This window comes from Sapajus apella, unplaced genomic scaffold, assembly GCF_009761245.1.
Source record: "Sapajus apella isolate SASKATOON/1434 unplaced genomic scaffold, GSC_monkey_1.0 scaffold82, whole genome shotgun sequence".
Classification (NCBI taxonomy): Eukaryota; Metazoa; Chordata; class Mammalia; order Primates; family Cebidae; genus Sapajus; species Sapajus apella.
Genome location: NW_022437022.1, coordinates 214,627 through 228,761, shown reverse-complemented (window position 1 = coordinate 228,761; position 14,135 = coordinate 214,627).

Here is a 14,135-nt window from a genome sequence, read left to right as displayed (position 1 = left end):
TATTGGTGTATAGAAATATACAATATTGGTGTATAGAAATATACAATATTGGTGTATAGATTTTTGTATCTTGATTTTTGTATCCTGAAACTTCACTGAAGTCATTTGTCAGTTCCAGGAGTCTTTTGATGGAGTCTATGATTCTCTAGGTATAAGATCATATTATCAGTGAAGAGAGATAGTTTGAGTTCTTCTTTTCCTGTTTGGATGCCTTTTATTTCTCTTGACTGATTGCTCTGGCTAGCTCTTCCAAGACTATGTTAAATAGGAGAGGTGGCAGTGGGCATCTTCGTCTTATTCTGGTTCTCAAGGAGAACACTTCTGGCTTTTTCCCATTCCGTATGTTGGCTATCAGTTTGTCATAGATGGATCTTATTATTTCGAAGTATGTTCCTTTGATGCCTAGTTTATTGACGGCTTTTATCATGAAATGATGTTGCATTTTATTGAAAGCTTTTTCCATTTCTATTGAGATGATCATATGGTTTTGTCTTTAGTTCTGTTTATGTGATACATTACATTTGCTGATTTGTGTATGTTGCTACTGAATTTGGTTTGCTAGTATTTTGTTGAAGATTTTTCTGTCTATGCCCATCAAAGATATTAACCTGTGGTTTTCTCTTTTTTTGCGGTGTCTTTGGCAGGTTTTGGCAACAGGGTGATTCTGGCTTTGTAAGATGAATTAGGGAGGAGTTTCTCCTCCTTGATTTTTTGGAATCATTTCAGTAGGATTAGTACTAGCTCTTCTTTGAACATCTGGTGGAATTCAGCTGTGAATCCATCTGGACTGGGGTTTTTTTTTTTTTGCTTGGTAGGTTTTTACTACTGATTCAATATTGGAACTTGGTATTGTTCTGTGCAAGGTTTCAATTTCTTCCTGATTCAATCTTGGGAGGTTGTGTGCTTCCAGAAATTGATCTGTTTCCTCCAGATTTTCTAGTCTGTGTGCATAGAGGTGTTCATAATAGTCTCTGAGGACTTTTTGTATTTCTGCAGTATTGATTGCAATACCACCTTTGTCATTTCTAATTGTGCTTATTTGGATCTTCTTTTTCTCTCATTTTCTTTGTTACTCTAGCTAGTGGTCTGTCGGCCTTGTTTATCTTTGCAAATAACCAATTATTGGTTTTTGTTGATTCTGTGTATGGATTTCTGGTCTCAATTTGGTTTAGTTCTGCTCTGATTTTAGTTACTTATTTTCTTCTGTTAGTTTTGGGGTTAGTTTGTTCTTGTTTCTCTAGTTCCTCTAGGAGTTATGTTAGATGGCTAATTTGAGATCTTTCTAACTTTTTGAGGCAGGCGTTCAGTGCTATAAACTTTCCTCTTAACACTGCTTTTGCTGCATCCCAGACATTTTGGTATGTTATGTCTTTGTTTCCATTTATTTAAAATACTTTGTTTTATTTCTGCCTTAATTTTATTGTTTACCCCAAAGTCATTCAGGAGTAAGCTTTTTTTTCTTTTCTTTTCTCCTCCCACCCCCGCCCCCAACCACTGAGACAAAGTGGAGTGTGGTGGTGCAATCTTGGCTCACTGCAACCTCCACCTCCCAGGTTCAAGCAAATTCTCTTGCCTCAGCCTCCTGAGTAGCTGGGATTACAGCCGCTCACCACTGTGCCAGGCTAATTTTTGTATTTTTAGTAGAGAGGAGGTTTCACCATGTTGACCAGGCTGGTCTTGAACTCCTGACCTCGAAATCTGCCTGCCTTGACCTCCCAAAGTGCTGGGATTACAGGTGTGAGCCACCATGCCTGGCCAGGAGTAAGTTTTTAAATTTCCATGTAATTGTGTGGTTTTGAGAGATCTTCTTGGTATTGATTTCTATTTTATTCCACTGTGGCCCGAGATTATAAGTGCTAGGATCTTGATTTTTTGAATTTATTGAGACTCACTTTATGGTTGAGCTAGCGATCGTTCATGGTGTATGTTCTGCATGCAGATGAGGAGAATGTATGCTCTGTGGCTGATCAGTGGAGTGTTCTGTAGGTATGTTAGGTTCCATTGGTCATGTCCAATTTAAGTCCACAATGTACTTGCTAGTTTTCTGCCTCAGTGACCTTTCTAATGCTGTCATTGGGGTGTGGACAACCTCCACTACTATTGTATGGCTGTCTAGGTCATTTCATAGGTCTGGAAGTACTTGTTTTATGAATCTGGGTGCTCCAACATTGGGCGCATATATATTTAGGATAGTTAAGTCTTTTTGTTTAATTGAAATCTTTATCATTATTTAATGCCCTTCTTTGTCCTTTTATACTCCTGTTGATTTATAGTCTGTTTTATCTGATGTAAGAATAGTGACCCTGTCTTTTTTTATTTGTTTTCCATTTTTGTAATAAATATTTCTCCAATCCTTTACTTTGAACCTAAGGATATCATTACATGTGAGATGAGTCTCTTGAAGTCAGCACTCAGATGGGTCTTGTTTCCTTAATCCAACTTGCCACTCTGTGCCTTTCTGAAAAAATAGAGATAGGATCTCACTTTGTTGTCCAGGCTGGTCTCAAACTCCTGAGCTGAAGCAATCCACCCAGCTTAGCCTCCCAAAGTGCTGGGATCACAAGCAGGAGTCTCTGTGCCTGGCCATGACATTCTTTGTAAAATTCTATTTTTCTCAATACAATTTCTTTTGATTTTCTTTATAAAATTTATCTCTTTGTCATTGAAGTCCTTTTTTTATACTGTCATATGTTTAGCCTCAAATTCCATATCAGTTAATACACATATTGCTACTCCTGCCTTATTTTGTTAAAGGAACCCTGGTTCTTCTTAGTTGAAATTTGTGTTTAGAGATCATAGTCCTGGTCCAAGGGGTGCTTATTGCCACTGGGTCGGTCCTTGTTTCTGACACTTCTCAGCAGATAGAGCTAAAAATAAATTTTGTTTACTCATTTGTTTGATTTATGTGGTGTTTTTTGTGGTGTTGTTGTTGTTGTTTTGACAAGAGTCTCACTCTGTTGGCCAGGCTGGAGTACAGTGGTGTGCTCTCAGCTCACTGCAACCTCTGTCTCTTGGGTTCAAGTGATTCTCCTGCCTCAGCCTCCTGAGTAGCTGGAATTACAGGCATGTGCACCAGGCCTGGCTAATTGTTTTGTATTTTTAGTAGAGATGGGGTGTTGAGAAACATTAGGTTTACCCTGCCCCCATGGCTCCTCTGCAGAGGATACCTTTAGTTTGTAATTAGTGGTAGGTAAGTAACAGCTGCCTACTTGGTATATTCTTGAGTTATGAGTAAACATAGAACACCTGTGTATAATAAGAATCACCTGGCTAAGAGAAACTACGTGGAGAAGAATCTGCTTGGGGCCTTCAGTCTAGAGAGCTGTTAGCCCCACAGGCTCTTAGGCTGTTGGTCCCCAGGATTGAACCACTCTATTGTTCTATCTGGGTGTCTGTCTCTCGATGCCTTCAGCACCACCTGGGTGGGGGTCTCCCCACTGAGCTGGTACTTGATAACGGGGTTTCACCATGTTGGCCAGGCTGGTCTCAAATCCCTGACCTCAGGTGATCCACCCACCTTGGCCTCCCAAAGAGCTGAGATTACAGGCGTGAGCCACCAAGCCTGGCCTTGATTTATGTTCGTTTTTAAGAAAATACATCATGAGTTCATATTGACGTTTATAAATCAAATTTAGGAATAAAAGGGCTTTCTTATTTTGTTTTCTTATATTGATATATCTTTGCATTTTCCTTTAACCTCTTCTAAGCATTTATTTGGCCACAGATTAAAAAGTAGAATCTATTGAGTCTAAATGCTATCTTGTTCCTTTTTCAAAATATAGTTAGTCATTAAAGTAATTTACTTTTTCCCTTGGAGCTGATTTTGGCTTGGAAGCTATTTAAACCACAGAATTGTTTACCTGGACCAGATTAAGAGGACAGCTTACAACTTGTCTTCACTAGCTTGAAGTAAACCAGATGTCATCATCATTTGCCTTTCATTATTGTCCTAATAACTCCAAGTGTGGGATGGGTAATTGGCTCATCATAGTGTTAACCTGCTACACATGTCTGTTAATGTCCATCAAACAGAAATAGCAGTGGGAAAAGAACATTAAAGGCAGGTACAGGGGAAGAGAATGAAGGTTGGTCCACACCAGACAAGCAACAAGAATAGCAAATGCACCAGAATGCAAAGCCAGCCATGGCACATGGCTCAGAATACTAGAAATGGGGCTTTTCCCAGTATGTTTCTACTGGTGTGCTGACCTTTCATCTTAGCCTCACTGCTGGCAGCTTCTGCTCCTTCGGCTCTTCGCATCCTCTTCATTTGTCAAAACGCAACTCATATTTCATCTTTTTCTTGATACTTGTCCCTTTCACCTATGGCCTTTAGTTCTTTGTCTGAACTTCTATTTCCCTTGAAGGCTAAAGCCTTGAAAATATACTCTCATATATTGATTTATCATACGCTTCAACAAATTGTAAACTCCTCAGGACACAGCTGTGTCTTATAATTCTCACACACCACTGTGCTGTGACTAGGGTGGGCATTCATTGTTTTAGTATCATTTTTCATTTATTATTTTGGTATTCCTTTATCCACTCAGCCAAAAGCAGTTTGTTTGCAAATAACCCCCATGTGTGCTTAAAAAATCAACTTATATTTAAGTAGCAATTTTTGGATTAGAATGCATTTTAACTTAGTTATCTTGTTTTGTTTTCTGACAACCCTGTGGCTAGACAAAACTCCTGACGTCAGGGTGATCCACCCACCTCAGCCTCCCAAAGTTCTGGGATTACAGGCGTGAGCCACCATGCTCAGCCAGGATTACTGTAGTCTTAAAATATATGGTGGACCCCAAAGAACCCAGTTTATATACATTATGTCTAATGATATTTATCTTATTAGAAATGGAGAATATTTAAAAATATTAAAAGTAACTGTAATAGCCCACTGTATTAATATATTTTTATTAAAAATTTGTTTTAAAAATATTTTCCAAAGAAAAATAGCATCGCTTTATAGTTTTGTAAATCTTTTTAAGGTCTGTTTCAATAAACGAAAGTTGTATTCTTATATTTGCTTCTGCATTCAGTCTGTTACAATATAGTGTTTAGTTAAAGTTTATAGAGAAAATTCATCTCTACACAGATAAGTAGTTGGGGAGGGGAGGAGTATCTTAACACCTTTTTAGGTACTAGACACAAACTCTAAAGCTTCTGAAAGTTTAGCTGCGATGTGGAATCTGTCATTCTTTTCTCGCTCTTCCTTTAGAATCTGTCGCTCTATCTGGAATTTTGAATGGCTCTTTTGCCCATGTGCGATAGTCAGAATAATGGCCCCCAAAAACACCCACGTCCTACTCCCCAGAACCTATGAGTATGTCCCTTACATGGCAAAAGAAACGTTTACAGATCTGACTGTTAAAGACATTGAGAGGAAAGGACTCAGTCCCTGCCACTGGCTGCAAAGGTGGAGGAAGAGTTTCAGGAGCCAGCGAATGCTTGTGGCCTCTAGAAGCTGGAAGAGAGAAGGAAAGAGACTCTCTAGAGCCTCCAGAAGAACACAGCCCACCGAGGCTTTTATCACACTCCGGAACCGTCGGGTTGTAGGTTAATAGAGTTGTGTTCTCTAAGACACTGAGTTTGTAGTAATTTGTTTCAGCCTCAATACGAAGTCAGCACACCATGTGTGTGGGGTGTCACCACGCATTTGTCTCTGCATCCATTGGTTCACTGGGTTATGAACCAACATTGAATTCCCCAATGTTGATGCTTCTGGGAGCACCCCAAGGAGTCTGTAGATCCCATTTCGGGGACTGCTTATTTAGGGGACTGCGCCTTTGTTTGGTTTAATATGTGTTATTGATTAGGGCTCAGACTCCATAGAGTTACACATGCACTTTTAGAATCTTGCTAGTGTACAAATGCAAATTATTTATGTCTCATAGAAAAGATAATTTCTGAAGTTTTAGTTCTCTGAAGGTGCATTAACCAGTTTTGTATCGAGAAATCTCATTCCTCATCCTTCTTCAGAAAATAAACAGTTTCAAGTTATCTTTGAACTAGCTTTATCACCCTGACTTTTTCCACGTGAGTATTAAGTCTTTGACATGCACTTACATTGCATTCTCATACATTGCTATGAGGATTGTGTTTTACGACTTCTTGAAAATTATACCTTGATAATTAAAGGAACCATGCCATGTGGAAATCATTGCAGCAGATAGCTTTGTGCGCACCTCTCCAGCCCTAGGAGAAGCAGAAGGCACCTGTCAAGAGTCAGGGTCGCATACTGGGGCAGAGGGAGGAGTACAGAGGAGCCTTCCCTTAGCAAGATGGATCGCTTTTGAGAGAACTCACCTGGGTTGTTGTCAGTAGCCCCACTATCTAGGGACAGAGACATTTCTTTTTGAGATTTAAAAGAAAAACCTATACATCCTTGTTATAGAGGCGTCGGGTGGGATAAACACCAGGAGCATTTCTGCCCGGGACTTGCAGGGGTGGGAGGAATGGTGCCCTAGGTCAAGCTGAGCCCAAGCACTGGGTCACACTGGCTGAGCTAACAGGGAAAATGGAGGGAAAAGCTAGCCAAGTTTTCATCTCTGTGCAAACTTTGAAACAAGGTCACAAGTTACTGGATCCTCTTTTCATGAGATGGGCCTATGTTCCATCCTCCTGGATCTAGTGGGGCTGTGACTGCAGTAACCAACCGTGTATGTCAGAAGGGACCCTGTGTGGCTCCCATAAAGGCCCATCATAAACGTTCCACCCTGGAAGCAGGAACTCACCCTCAGAGCCCTGAGATGATCACCCTGAGTTTGTCAGGTATAAGGAAGCCCAGCCACACGGGGGGGCTGCATGCAGGTGTACCAGGGACAATCACAGCTCAGCCCATCCTTGGGTTGCCCCAGCGCAGGCATGTGAGTGAGGAAGCCTGGGGCCTGCCATGGCTGCACAGTCACCTCGGACACTCATGTCTTTCCAACTGAGGCCACAAACAGCATGGAGCAGGGATGGGAGGGATAGTGCTCTAGGTCAAGCTGAGCCCAAGCAAAGTAACTGTAATGGACCATTGTATTAATATATTTTTATTAAAAATGTTTTTTTAAAAATATTTTCCAAAGAAAAATAGCATCACTTTATATTTTATATTTTTGTAAAGTGTCTCCTAAGAATTGGGCTTAGGGTCTTCACTCTGTCTCCTAAAAATTCTTGACCAGCAGAATTCATTAATATACAAAGCTTTGGGGGTTATGCTTTAAATAACTTAATACTAAAAAATAAATGAATAAATAAATAACTTCATACTGAATAAAGCTGACCCTCAAGATCTAGAGTCAATCTCAGCATTATTGACCCTTTGGGCTGTGTAATTCCTTGGTGTGGGGTGGGTAGTCTTTGCTGTTTAGCAGTGATTCTTTGCTGTAGGATGTTTAGCAGCATTGCTGGCTTCTACCCCCAGATGCTAGGAGCATTTTCTACCCAAGTTGTGACAACACAAAATGCCTCTAGACATTGCAATGTCCCCAGAGGAGCAAAAGCTTCCAGTTGGGAACCACTGGTCTAGAACCCTGGCTTCACAACTCCCTGACACCTGCCACACACCCAGTTTAGGAAGCCAACTGTGGCCGGCATTGCACCATGATCTGACAGGTGCCCTGGGCCCTTGTAATCTCCCAGGAGACAAATCATGAGAGACCACCAGACATAGCAGTAAAGGGTGCTCGTTTTTGCTTGTGCACAAGGAAGTCAGCACCAAGACGGAAAAGGGAACAGGCGGCTCCCCAAGGGGACTGTGTGGGTTGGTTTTATAGGATCTTTCTCTATGGAGGATTATGGCAGGTCATGTTTAGGAGGGGTTTTTCTAGTGAGCAATTACTGGCTCAACATTTTAAAAATACATTGCGTGTAGTAGTAGCATTTTAAATCTCTACCCCTGGGTGTGATTTTTAACATTAAAATGAGGAAGGGGAAGTTTAAGTCTAGCTGACCATGTGAGGTTTCAGGGAAGTGCCTAACTCCCTGAAATGGGAGTTTTCAGTCAATAGCTTCTTGGGTATTTTGCTACTGACTGGCCGAGAGTTAGATAACCAGGCAGGCTGATTGTCTCATTCTCCCCTGAGAGATTATATTTTTCTTACTCTTAAGGGGTTCTGGAAAAGGTCTCTTCTTCTGAAGCTATTTTCTCCCAAGCATGGGCATAGTCTCTACACCTATTTCTGGGAGGAACAGAAGTCCCTTGCAGCTTGGCGAAAGGGCTGACATGGCTGTGGGCTGGTGGCCCCCAGAACAGGCTAAAAGCCTTGCATGACATTAACGTGACATGACATTGCTGTAGTCTAGAAGACACAAACTTTACCAGTAGGTGAAACAATCTTAGCCCAATAATTAAGAGAAGGAGGATGGCCAGTAGGGCCCCAAGAAAGGAAACCACGTTTCACTAGGTAAGGCTGATTTGACAGCCTTCCATATCCAGTCAACTAGTGGGTTCACTTTACCAAGAGTGTAACCACTTTGCCTGATTATAGATAGTTTGGATGTTAGCCTTTACTAGCCCCTAGTATTTATCCAGGCACAGGAGGAGGTATTGGTGACTGTGCATATGCCTCCTTGTTCTACTGGTAGACAGTCTAGGGGTACGCAGTTATCCAATACCTTGTTAGCAAAAGAACTGAGGGAGGTCTTCAGACCTTCTGCAGCCTGTCCAGTCTGGTCCACTAGAGAAACAACCTGCCGTGTCAGATTGCATAAGGTGACCTCACAGTAGGTGAAGCCTCTCCGGGGGCTGCTCAGCCCATAGTCAGGCCTCTTCCCACTATGGCCATGCTGACATCTTACCTTACTTTAATAGGGGCCTGACGGTGGGAGGTGGAGTTGTGGTCACTCCATCATCCCCATTGCTCTCAAGGCACATTCACCTATAAATTATGTAGTGTCAATGCAAAAGTAGAACTGAGCCAGTGGGGCAAAGGATAAGGAAAGCAGCCAGTGGACCATAGGAGGTGCTACTTAGGGTGGCTACAAAGGAAAACAATTCCTAGAGGAGCACAAATGTGAATGTCCCCCTGGGTGTCAGAGCTCTGAGGTTCGGGTTATGAGCTGTGCAGTTTGGGGGTAGCAAGCCATGGTCCCGATGATGGTCTGTGTATTATTGCATAGTTTTCTGTATTAGATGATCATGGATGACCTTTGAGGTTCCTTGGAGTGTGGCCGATCTGCCCCCAAGGCTGAGATGGTAATTGCTGTGAACTCTTGGGGCAGTGTAAAACTGTATTCCCTAGTGGTGGGAGGTTACCCTGCCAGTATCCAAACTGTCCTGAGTAATCAGAATGGATTTTGCCAGAAGGCTTGAATCCATACATCCCTAGTAATTTTACAGGGCACCAATGAGTTAAGTTATGTGTGCAGGTTGTTAAGTTCGAGGCAGAGTACCAAGTAAAGTTGGAAGAAAAAGGAAAATTGCAAGGAATACATTCTGCTTGGGTGCATTTAAATTCCTCATTTCCTACGGCAAGAGAATAGTTTTGTTTTTGTTTTTAAGATGGTGTTTTGCTCTGTTGCCCAGGCTGGAGTGCAATGGCATGATCTCGGCTCACTGCAACCTCCGCCTCCCTGGTTCAAGCAATTCTCCTGCCCCAGCCTCCCAAGTAGCTGCGACTACAGGCAAGCTCCACCATGCCTGGCTAATTTTTGTATTTTTAGTAGAGACGGGGTTTCACCATGTTGGCCAGACTAGTCTCAAACTCCTGACCTCAGTTGAGAATAGTTTTTAGCTGGGGTGAGGTTAAAGCGAGGAACTTGATGGCCGGAAGCAGTCTGATAATAAAACGGTTGGGTTTGGAGCTGGCTGCTACTTAAGAGATGTGTGGTTGGGTTTAGGGTGGACAGGGTTAAAGCATCTGCAAAAGACATACCCCTAGGAGTGCTTGGGTGGTGGTGGCAGACCCAATCATTAGAAAGGGATTCCCCTCTCCTCATGGTGTTGGAGAAATTAAGCAGGCTATTGCGACTCTGGGGGTTCTGTGCTGAGACCAAAAGGAAGAGAGTAGCGTGACGTATAGGACGGAGGTAGCGTAACAGGAGCGTGATTGATATGCAAGGCAAGATACAAGTTTGATGAATAACTGTGCACCGGCAGGTGACTTAATCCCAGCCAGTAGAGAGCAGACAGAGTAATGCCAACCAACAGATTATTAAGAAAATCCTAACAAAAGAAAGGAAGAGCCAGCACAGCTGCATCAGTCATTTACACAAGGGTGTCATTTAGCTTTATTGCTGTCTCCTGGAGGCAGCTTCTTGGACAGTACTTGAGGTCCTCTTTAGGTTTATAGGCATAGAAACCTAAGCAGGCCTGTTACCTCCGGAAGAAGCAAAATGTTCTATTCAAGAGCCATGGACTCAGCTGGAAAGTCCTTTTCCAACTTTAAGGCTATTGGAGTGGCCAAGAAAACCCGGTAAGGACTCTTCCACTTTTCAGTTAGCTGAGCCTCTGGGCTTCCTTCTCGCCGTGTCTTGGGAAGGACTTGAGAAGGGCCTGTGCACCTGGGTTAAAAGGGAACTTATCTGAAACCCCCTTACCTGGCTGAGGTCGTGTCTGATTACCATATTGAACGCTGCCTGCTAAACTTCTCTCAAGTTAATGGCATTTCAGAGCCTGATTTAAATCTTCGTCCAGTAGAAAGCTTGTTTTGAGGAAAGGCTGTTCATATGTCATTTTAAAGGGGCTGAGCTTGAAGTTTCTGCTTGGGGTGGCTCTTAGTTTTAATAAAGCATTAGGGAGAAGTTTGATCCATGATCCCTGGGTCTTTCAGCATAGTTTAACCAAGGTTCTTTTAAGAGTTTGATTAATTTTCTCAACTTCCCTGGAGGACTGAAGAGGTCAGGCTGAGTGAAGTTTGTATTGAATGCCAAGACTGCTAGACAGTCCTTGGGTGACCCAGGTGATAAGAAATAGCCCATCATCACATTGTAGGGAGGCTGGAAGCCCAAAACTAGAATTAGTTTTTAAGCAGCACTTACTAACGTAGGTAGCCTTCTCTGTTTGTGTGTGGGGAAATATTCCACCTAGATTGTGCATATGTCTAGAAAAACCAGAAGATATTTGAACTCCCCTGAAGAGGCATCTGTGTAAAGTCAATTTTTCAATCCCCTCCAGGACAGATTCCCCTGTGTGCATGGGGGCAGTCAGTAGCAGGGACAATGGATGGGCTCAGGGGGAATTTTTAAGACAAATTTCTTTCTTTTTTTTTTTCGATGGAGTTTCACTCTGCCACCCAGGCAGGAGTGCAGTGGCATGATCTCAGTTCACTGCAACCTCTGCTTCCTGGGTTCAAGAGATTCTCCTGCCTCAGAGCCTCCCGAGTAGCTGGGACTATGGGCACCTGCTACCACACTGGCTAATTTGTTTTTAATAGAGACTGGGTTTCACCATATTGACGAGGCTGGTCTCTAACTCCTGACCTCAGCTGATCTGCCTGCCTCGGCCTCCCAAAGTGCTGGGATTACAGGCAGGAGCCACCGTGCCCAGCTTTTTATTTCTTTTTTTTTTGTTTTTGAGACAGAGTCTTGCTCTGTCACCCAGTCTGCAGTGCAGAGCCGCCATTTCAGTTCAGGATTATCCTGCCTCAGCTTCCCGAGTAGCCGGGATTACAGGCGCGCACTACCCTGCCTGGCCAAGCTTTATATTTTTAGCAGAGATGGGGTTTCACCATGTTGGCCAAGCTGGTCTCAAACTCCTGACCTCAGGTGATCCTCCCACCTTGGCCTCCCAAAGTGCTGGGATTAGAGGTGTAAGCCGCTGTGCCCAGCCCAAGATGAATTTCTTATGTCTGAGTTGCCTGATGGGCTGCGATTTTTTTTTTTTTTTTTTTTTTTTTTTGAGATGGAGTTTCACTCTTGTTACCCAGGCTGGAGTGCAATGGCGTGATCTCGGCTCACTGCAACCTCCGCCTCCTGGGTTCAGGCAATTCTCCTGCCTCAGCCTCCTGAGTAGCTGAGATTACAGGCACACGCCACCATGCCCAGCTAATGTTTTTTATTTTTAGTAGAGACGGGGTTTCACCATGTTGGCCAGGAAGGTCTCGATTTCTTGACCTCGTGATCCACCCGCCTCGGCCTCCCAAAGTGCTGGGATTACAGGCGTGAGCCACCTCGCCCGGCCTGGGCTGCGATTTTTAAAGCCTTACCCATCATGAGATCTTGAATTAAATTTCATAGTGAGGCTCCCCATGAAGGCCCTTGATGGTTTTCCATAGGTCATCTTCCAGTAGAAAGAGGTGTCCTTGCTGATCTTCTATCCACCCCTGACCGTTTAAATGGTATCCTCTTTTCTCTGTTGATTTCAGTTCTGATTGATTATATTGAGAGTTTGAAGGCAGAGCAGGTGATCTGATTATAAGGGCCAAGCTTTTGTCTCTCTGGGCCACGTGGCTGGGAGCTTGGGTAGCCTGGCTGAAGCTCCATTTTGATCAGCACTGTACTGATCACCCATCCTGGACTGGCAGTATCTTATATTGACTTTGCTACCTGGGTAAAAGAGTAATTTTTTCTTTCTGGGACAGGGATTAGGTTTTGATTTGAGGAAACTAAAAGGGCCAATACACACATTCCTGTCTCAGGGGTACTGACACCTGTATGGTGTTTTCCTGGAGAGAAACTGAGGCTCCCAATTATGACGGTAAACCATGACCTATTAGAGGAATGGGGCATTTAGGGACAGATAGGAGGGAATGAGTGATGACCTTCAGCCAGTTTTATAAGTCAAAGGAAAGGTGAATTATCTTACCTTTGGCTGGCTGTCTATTCTCATCACCACACGGTTGGCATCAGACAGTCTCGCCCTGTCGCCCAGGCTGGAGTGCAATGGCACAGTCTCGGCTCACTGCAACCTCTGTCTCCCAGGTAAAAGTGATTCTCCTGCCTTAGCCTCCCGAGTAGCTGGGATTACAGGCATGTGCCACCACACCCGGCTAATTTTTTGTACCTTTAGTAGAGATGTGGTTTCACCATGTTGGCCAGGCTGGCCTCAAACTCCTGACCTTGTGATCCGCCCACCTCGGACTCTGAAAGTGCTGGGATTACAGGCGTGAGCCACTGCGCCCAGTTAAAATGCAGTTTCTTTCAGTGGTCATGTTGAGGGTGACCCAAGGCTCCACTGGGGTGATAGAAATGGAACTCTTTACTGCTGGGGCCATGTATGCATTTGGGCATCCACAGAGGTGGTAGCCTTCTCATCCAAGAGGCAAGCTGTGGAGGGAGAGGACTGGTCAGGTTCGTTCTGTCCCAGCTTCCCACCCAGAGGAGAAGGGACAAGTGTTCTTCCAGTGCTTCTCCTTTTTCTAGGTGCCCTGGCCCTGCCCCAGTCCCATGGACAGTTGTCAAGCTTGGGTTGCCTGCTGCTGGGAGTAGGGTTGGGGAGTCCTGTTGCCTAGGTGGTCTTTTAATTATGGCAGTCAAAATACACATTTTCTTTTATTCTCCTCTTTTTCTTTTCTTCCTGATTTTTTTTTTTTTTTTTAGATGGAGTTTCACTCTTGTTGCTCAGACTGGAGTGCAGTGGCACAATCTCCACTCACTGCAACCTCTACCTCCCAGGTTCAAGTGATTCTCCTGCCTCAGCCTCCCGAGTAGCTGGGATTACAGGGGCCCATCACAACACCCGGCTAGTTTTTTTGTATTTTTAGTAGAGATAGGGATTTCACCATCTTGGCCAGGCTGGCCTCAAACTCCTGACCTCAGATGATCTGCCACCTCGGCTTCTCAGAGTGCTAGGATTTTAGGTGTGAGCCACCATGCCCAGTCCCAGTCTGATTGTTAAAAACCTTAAAGGCTTCTGCTACCAATGTCATCTGATGGCTCTGAGGGCCAGGTTCCAGTTTCTGAAGGTTTCTCCAAATATCTGGCACAGTTTGGGTTATAAAACGCATAACCAGAAGTGTTTAACCCTTTAGTCTACATTCGTCTTTGGGTCTGTATATTTGACCCTTTAGGCTATGTTAGTCTTTGGGTCTATGTTAGCATATTTTCTGAAAGCCTCAGTTCATTCTTTTCCTGAGGAGTAATTTTTTTGTTGTTACTTTTTCATAATTTACTGACTTTGCTTGGCATTTTCTCATTTCTTCCCATATGTAATTGAGCAAACGACCTATCCTTGACTGGTCTCTTCTGTGCTCATAAACCTATTGAGGGTT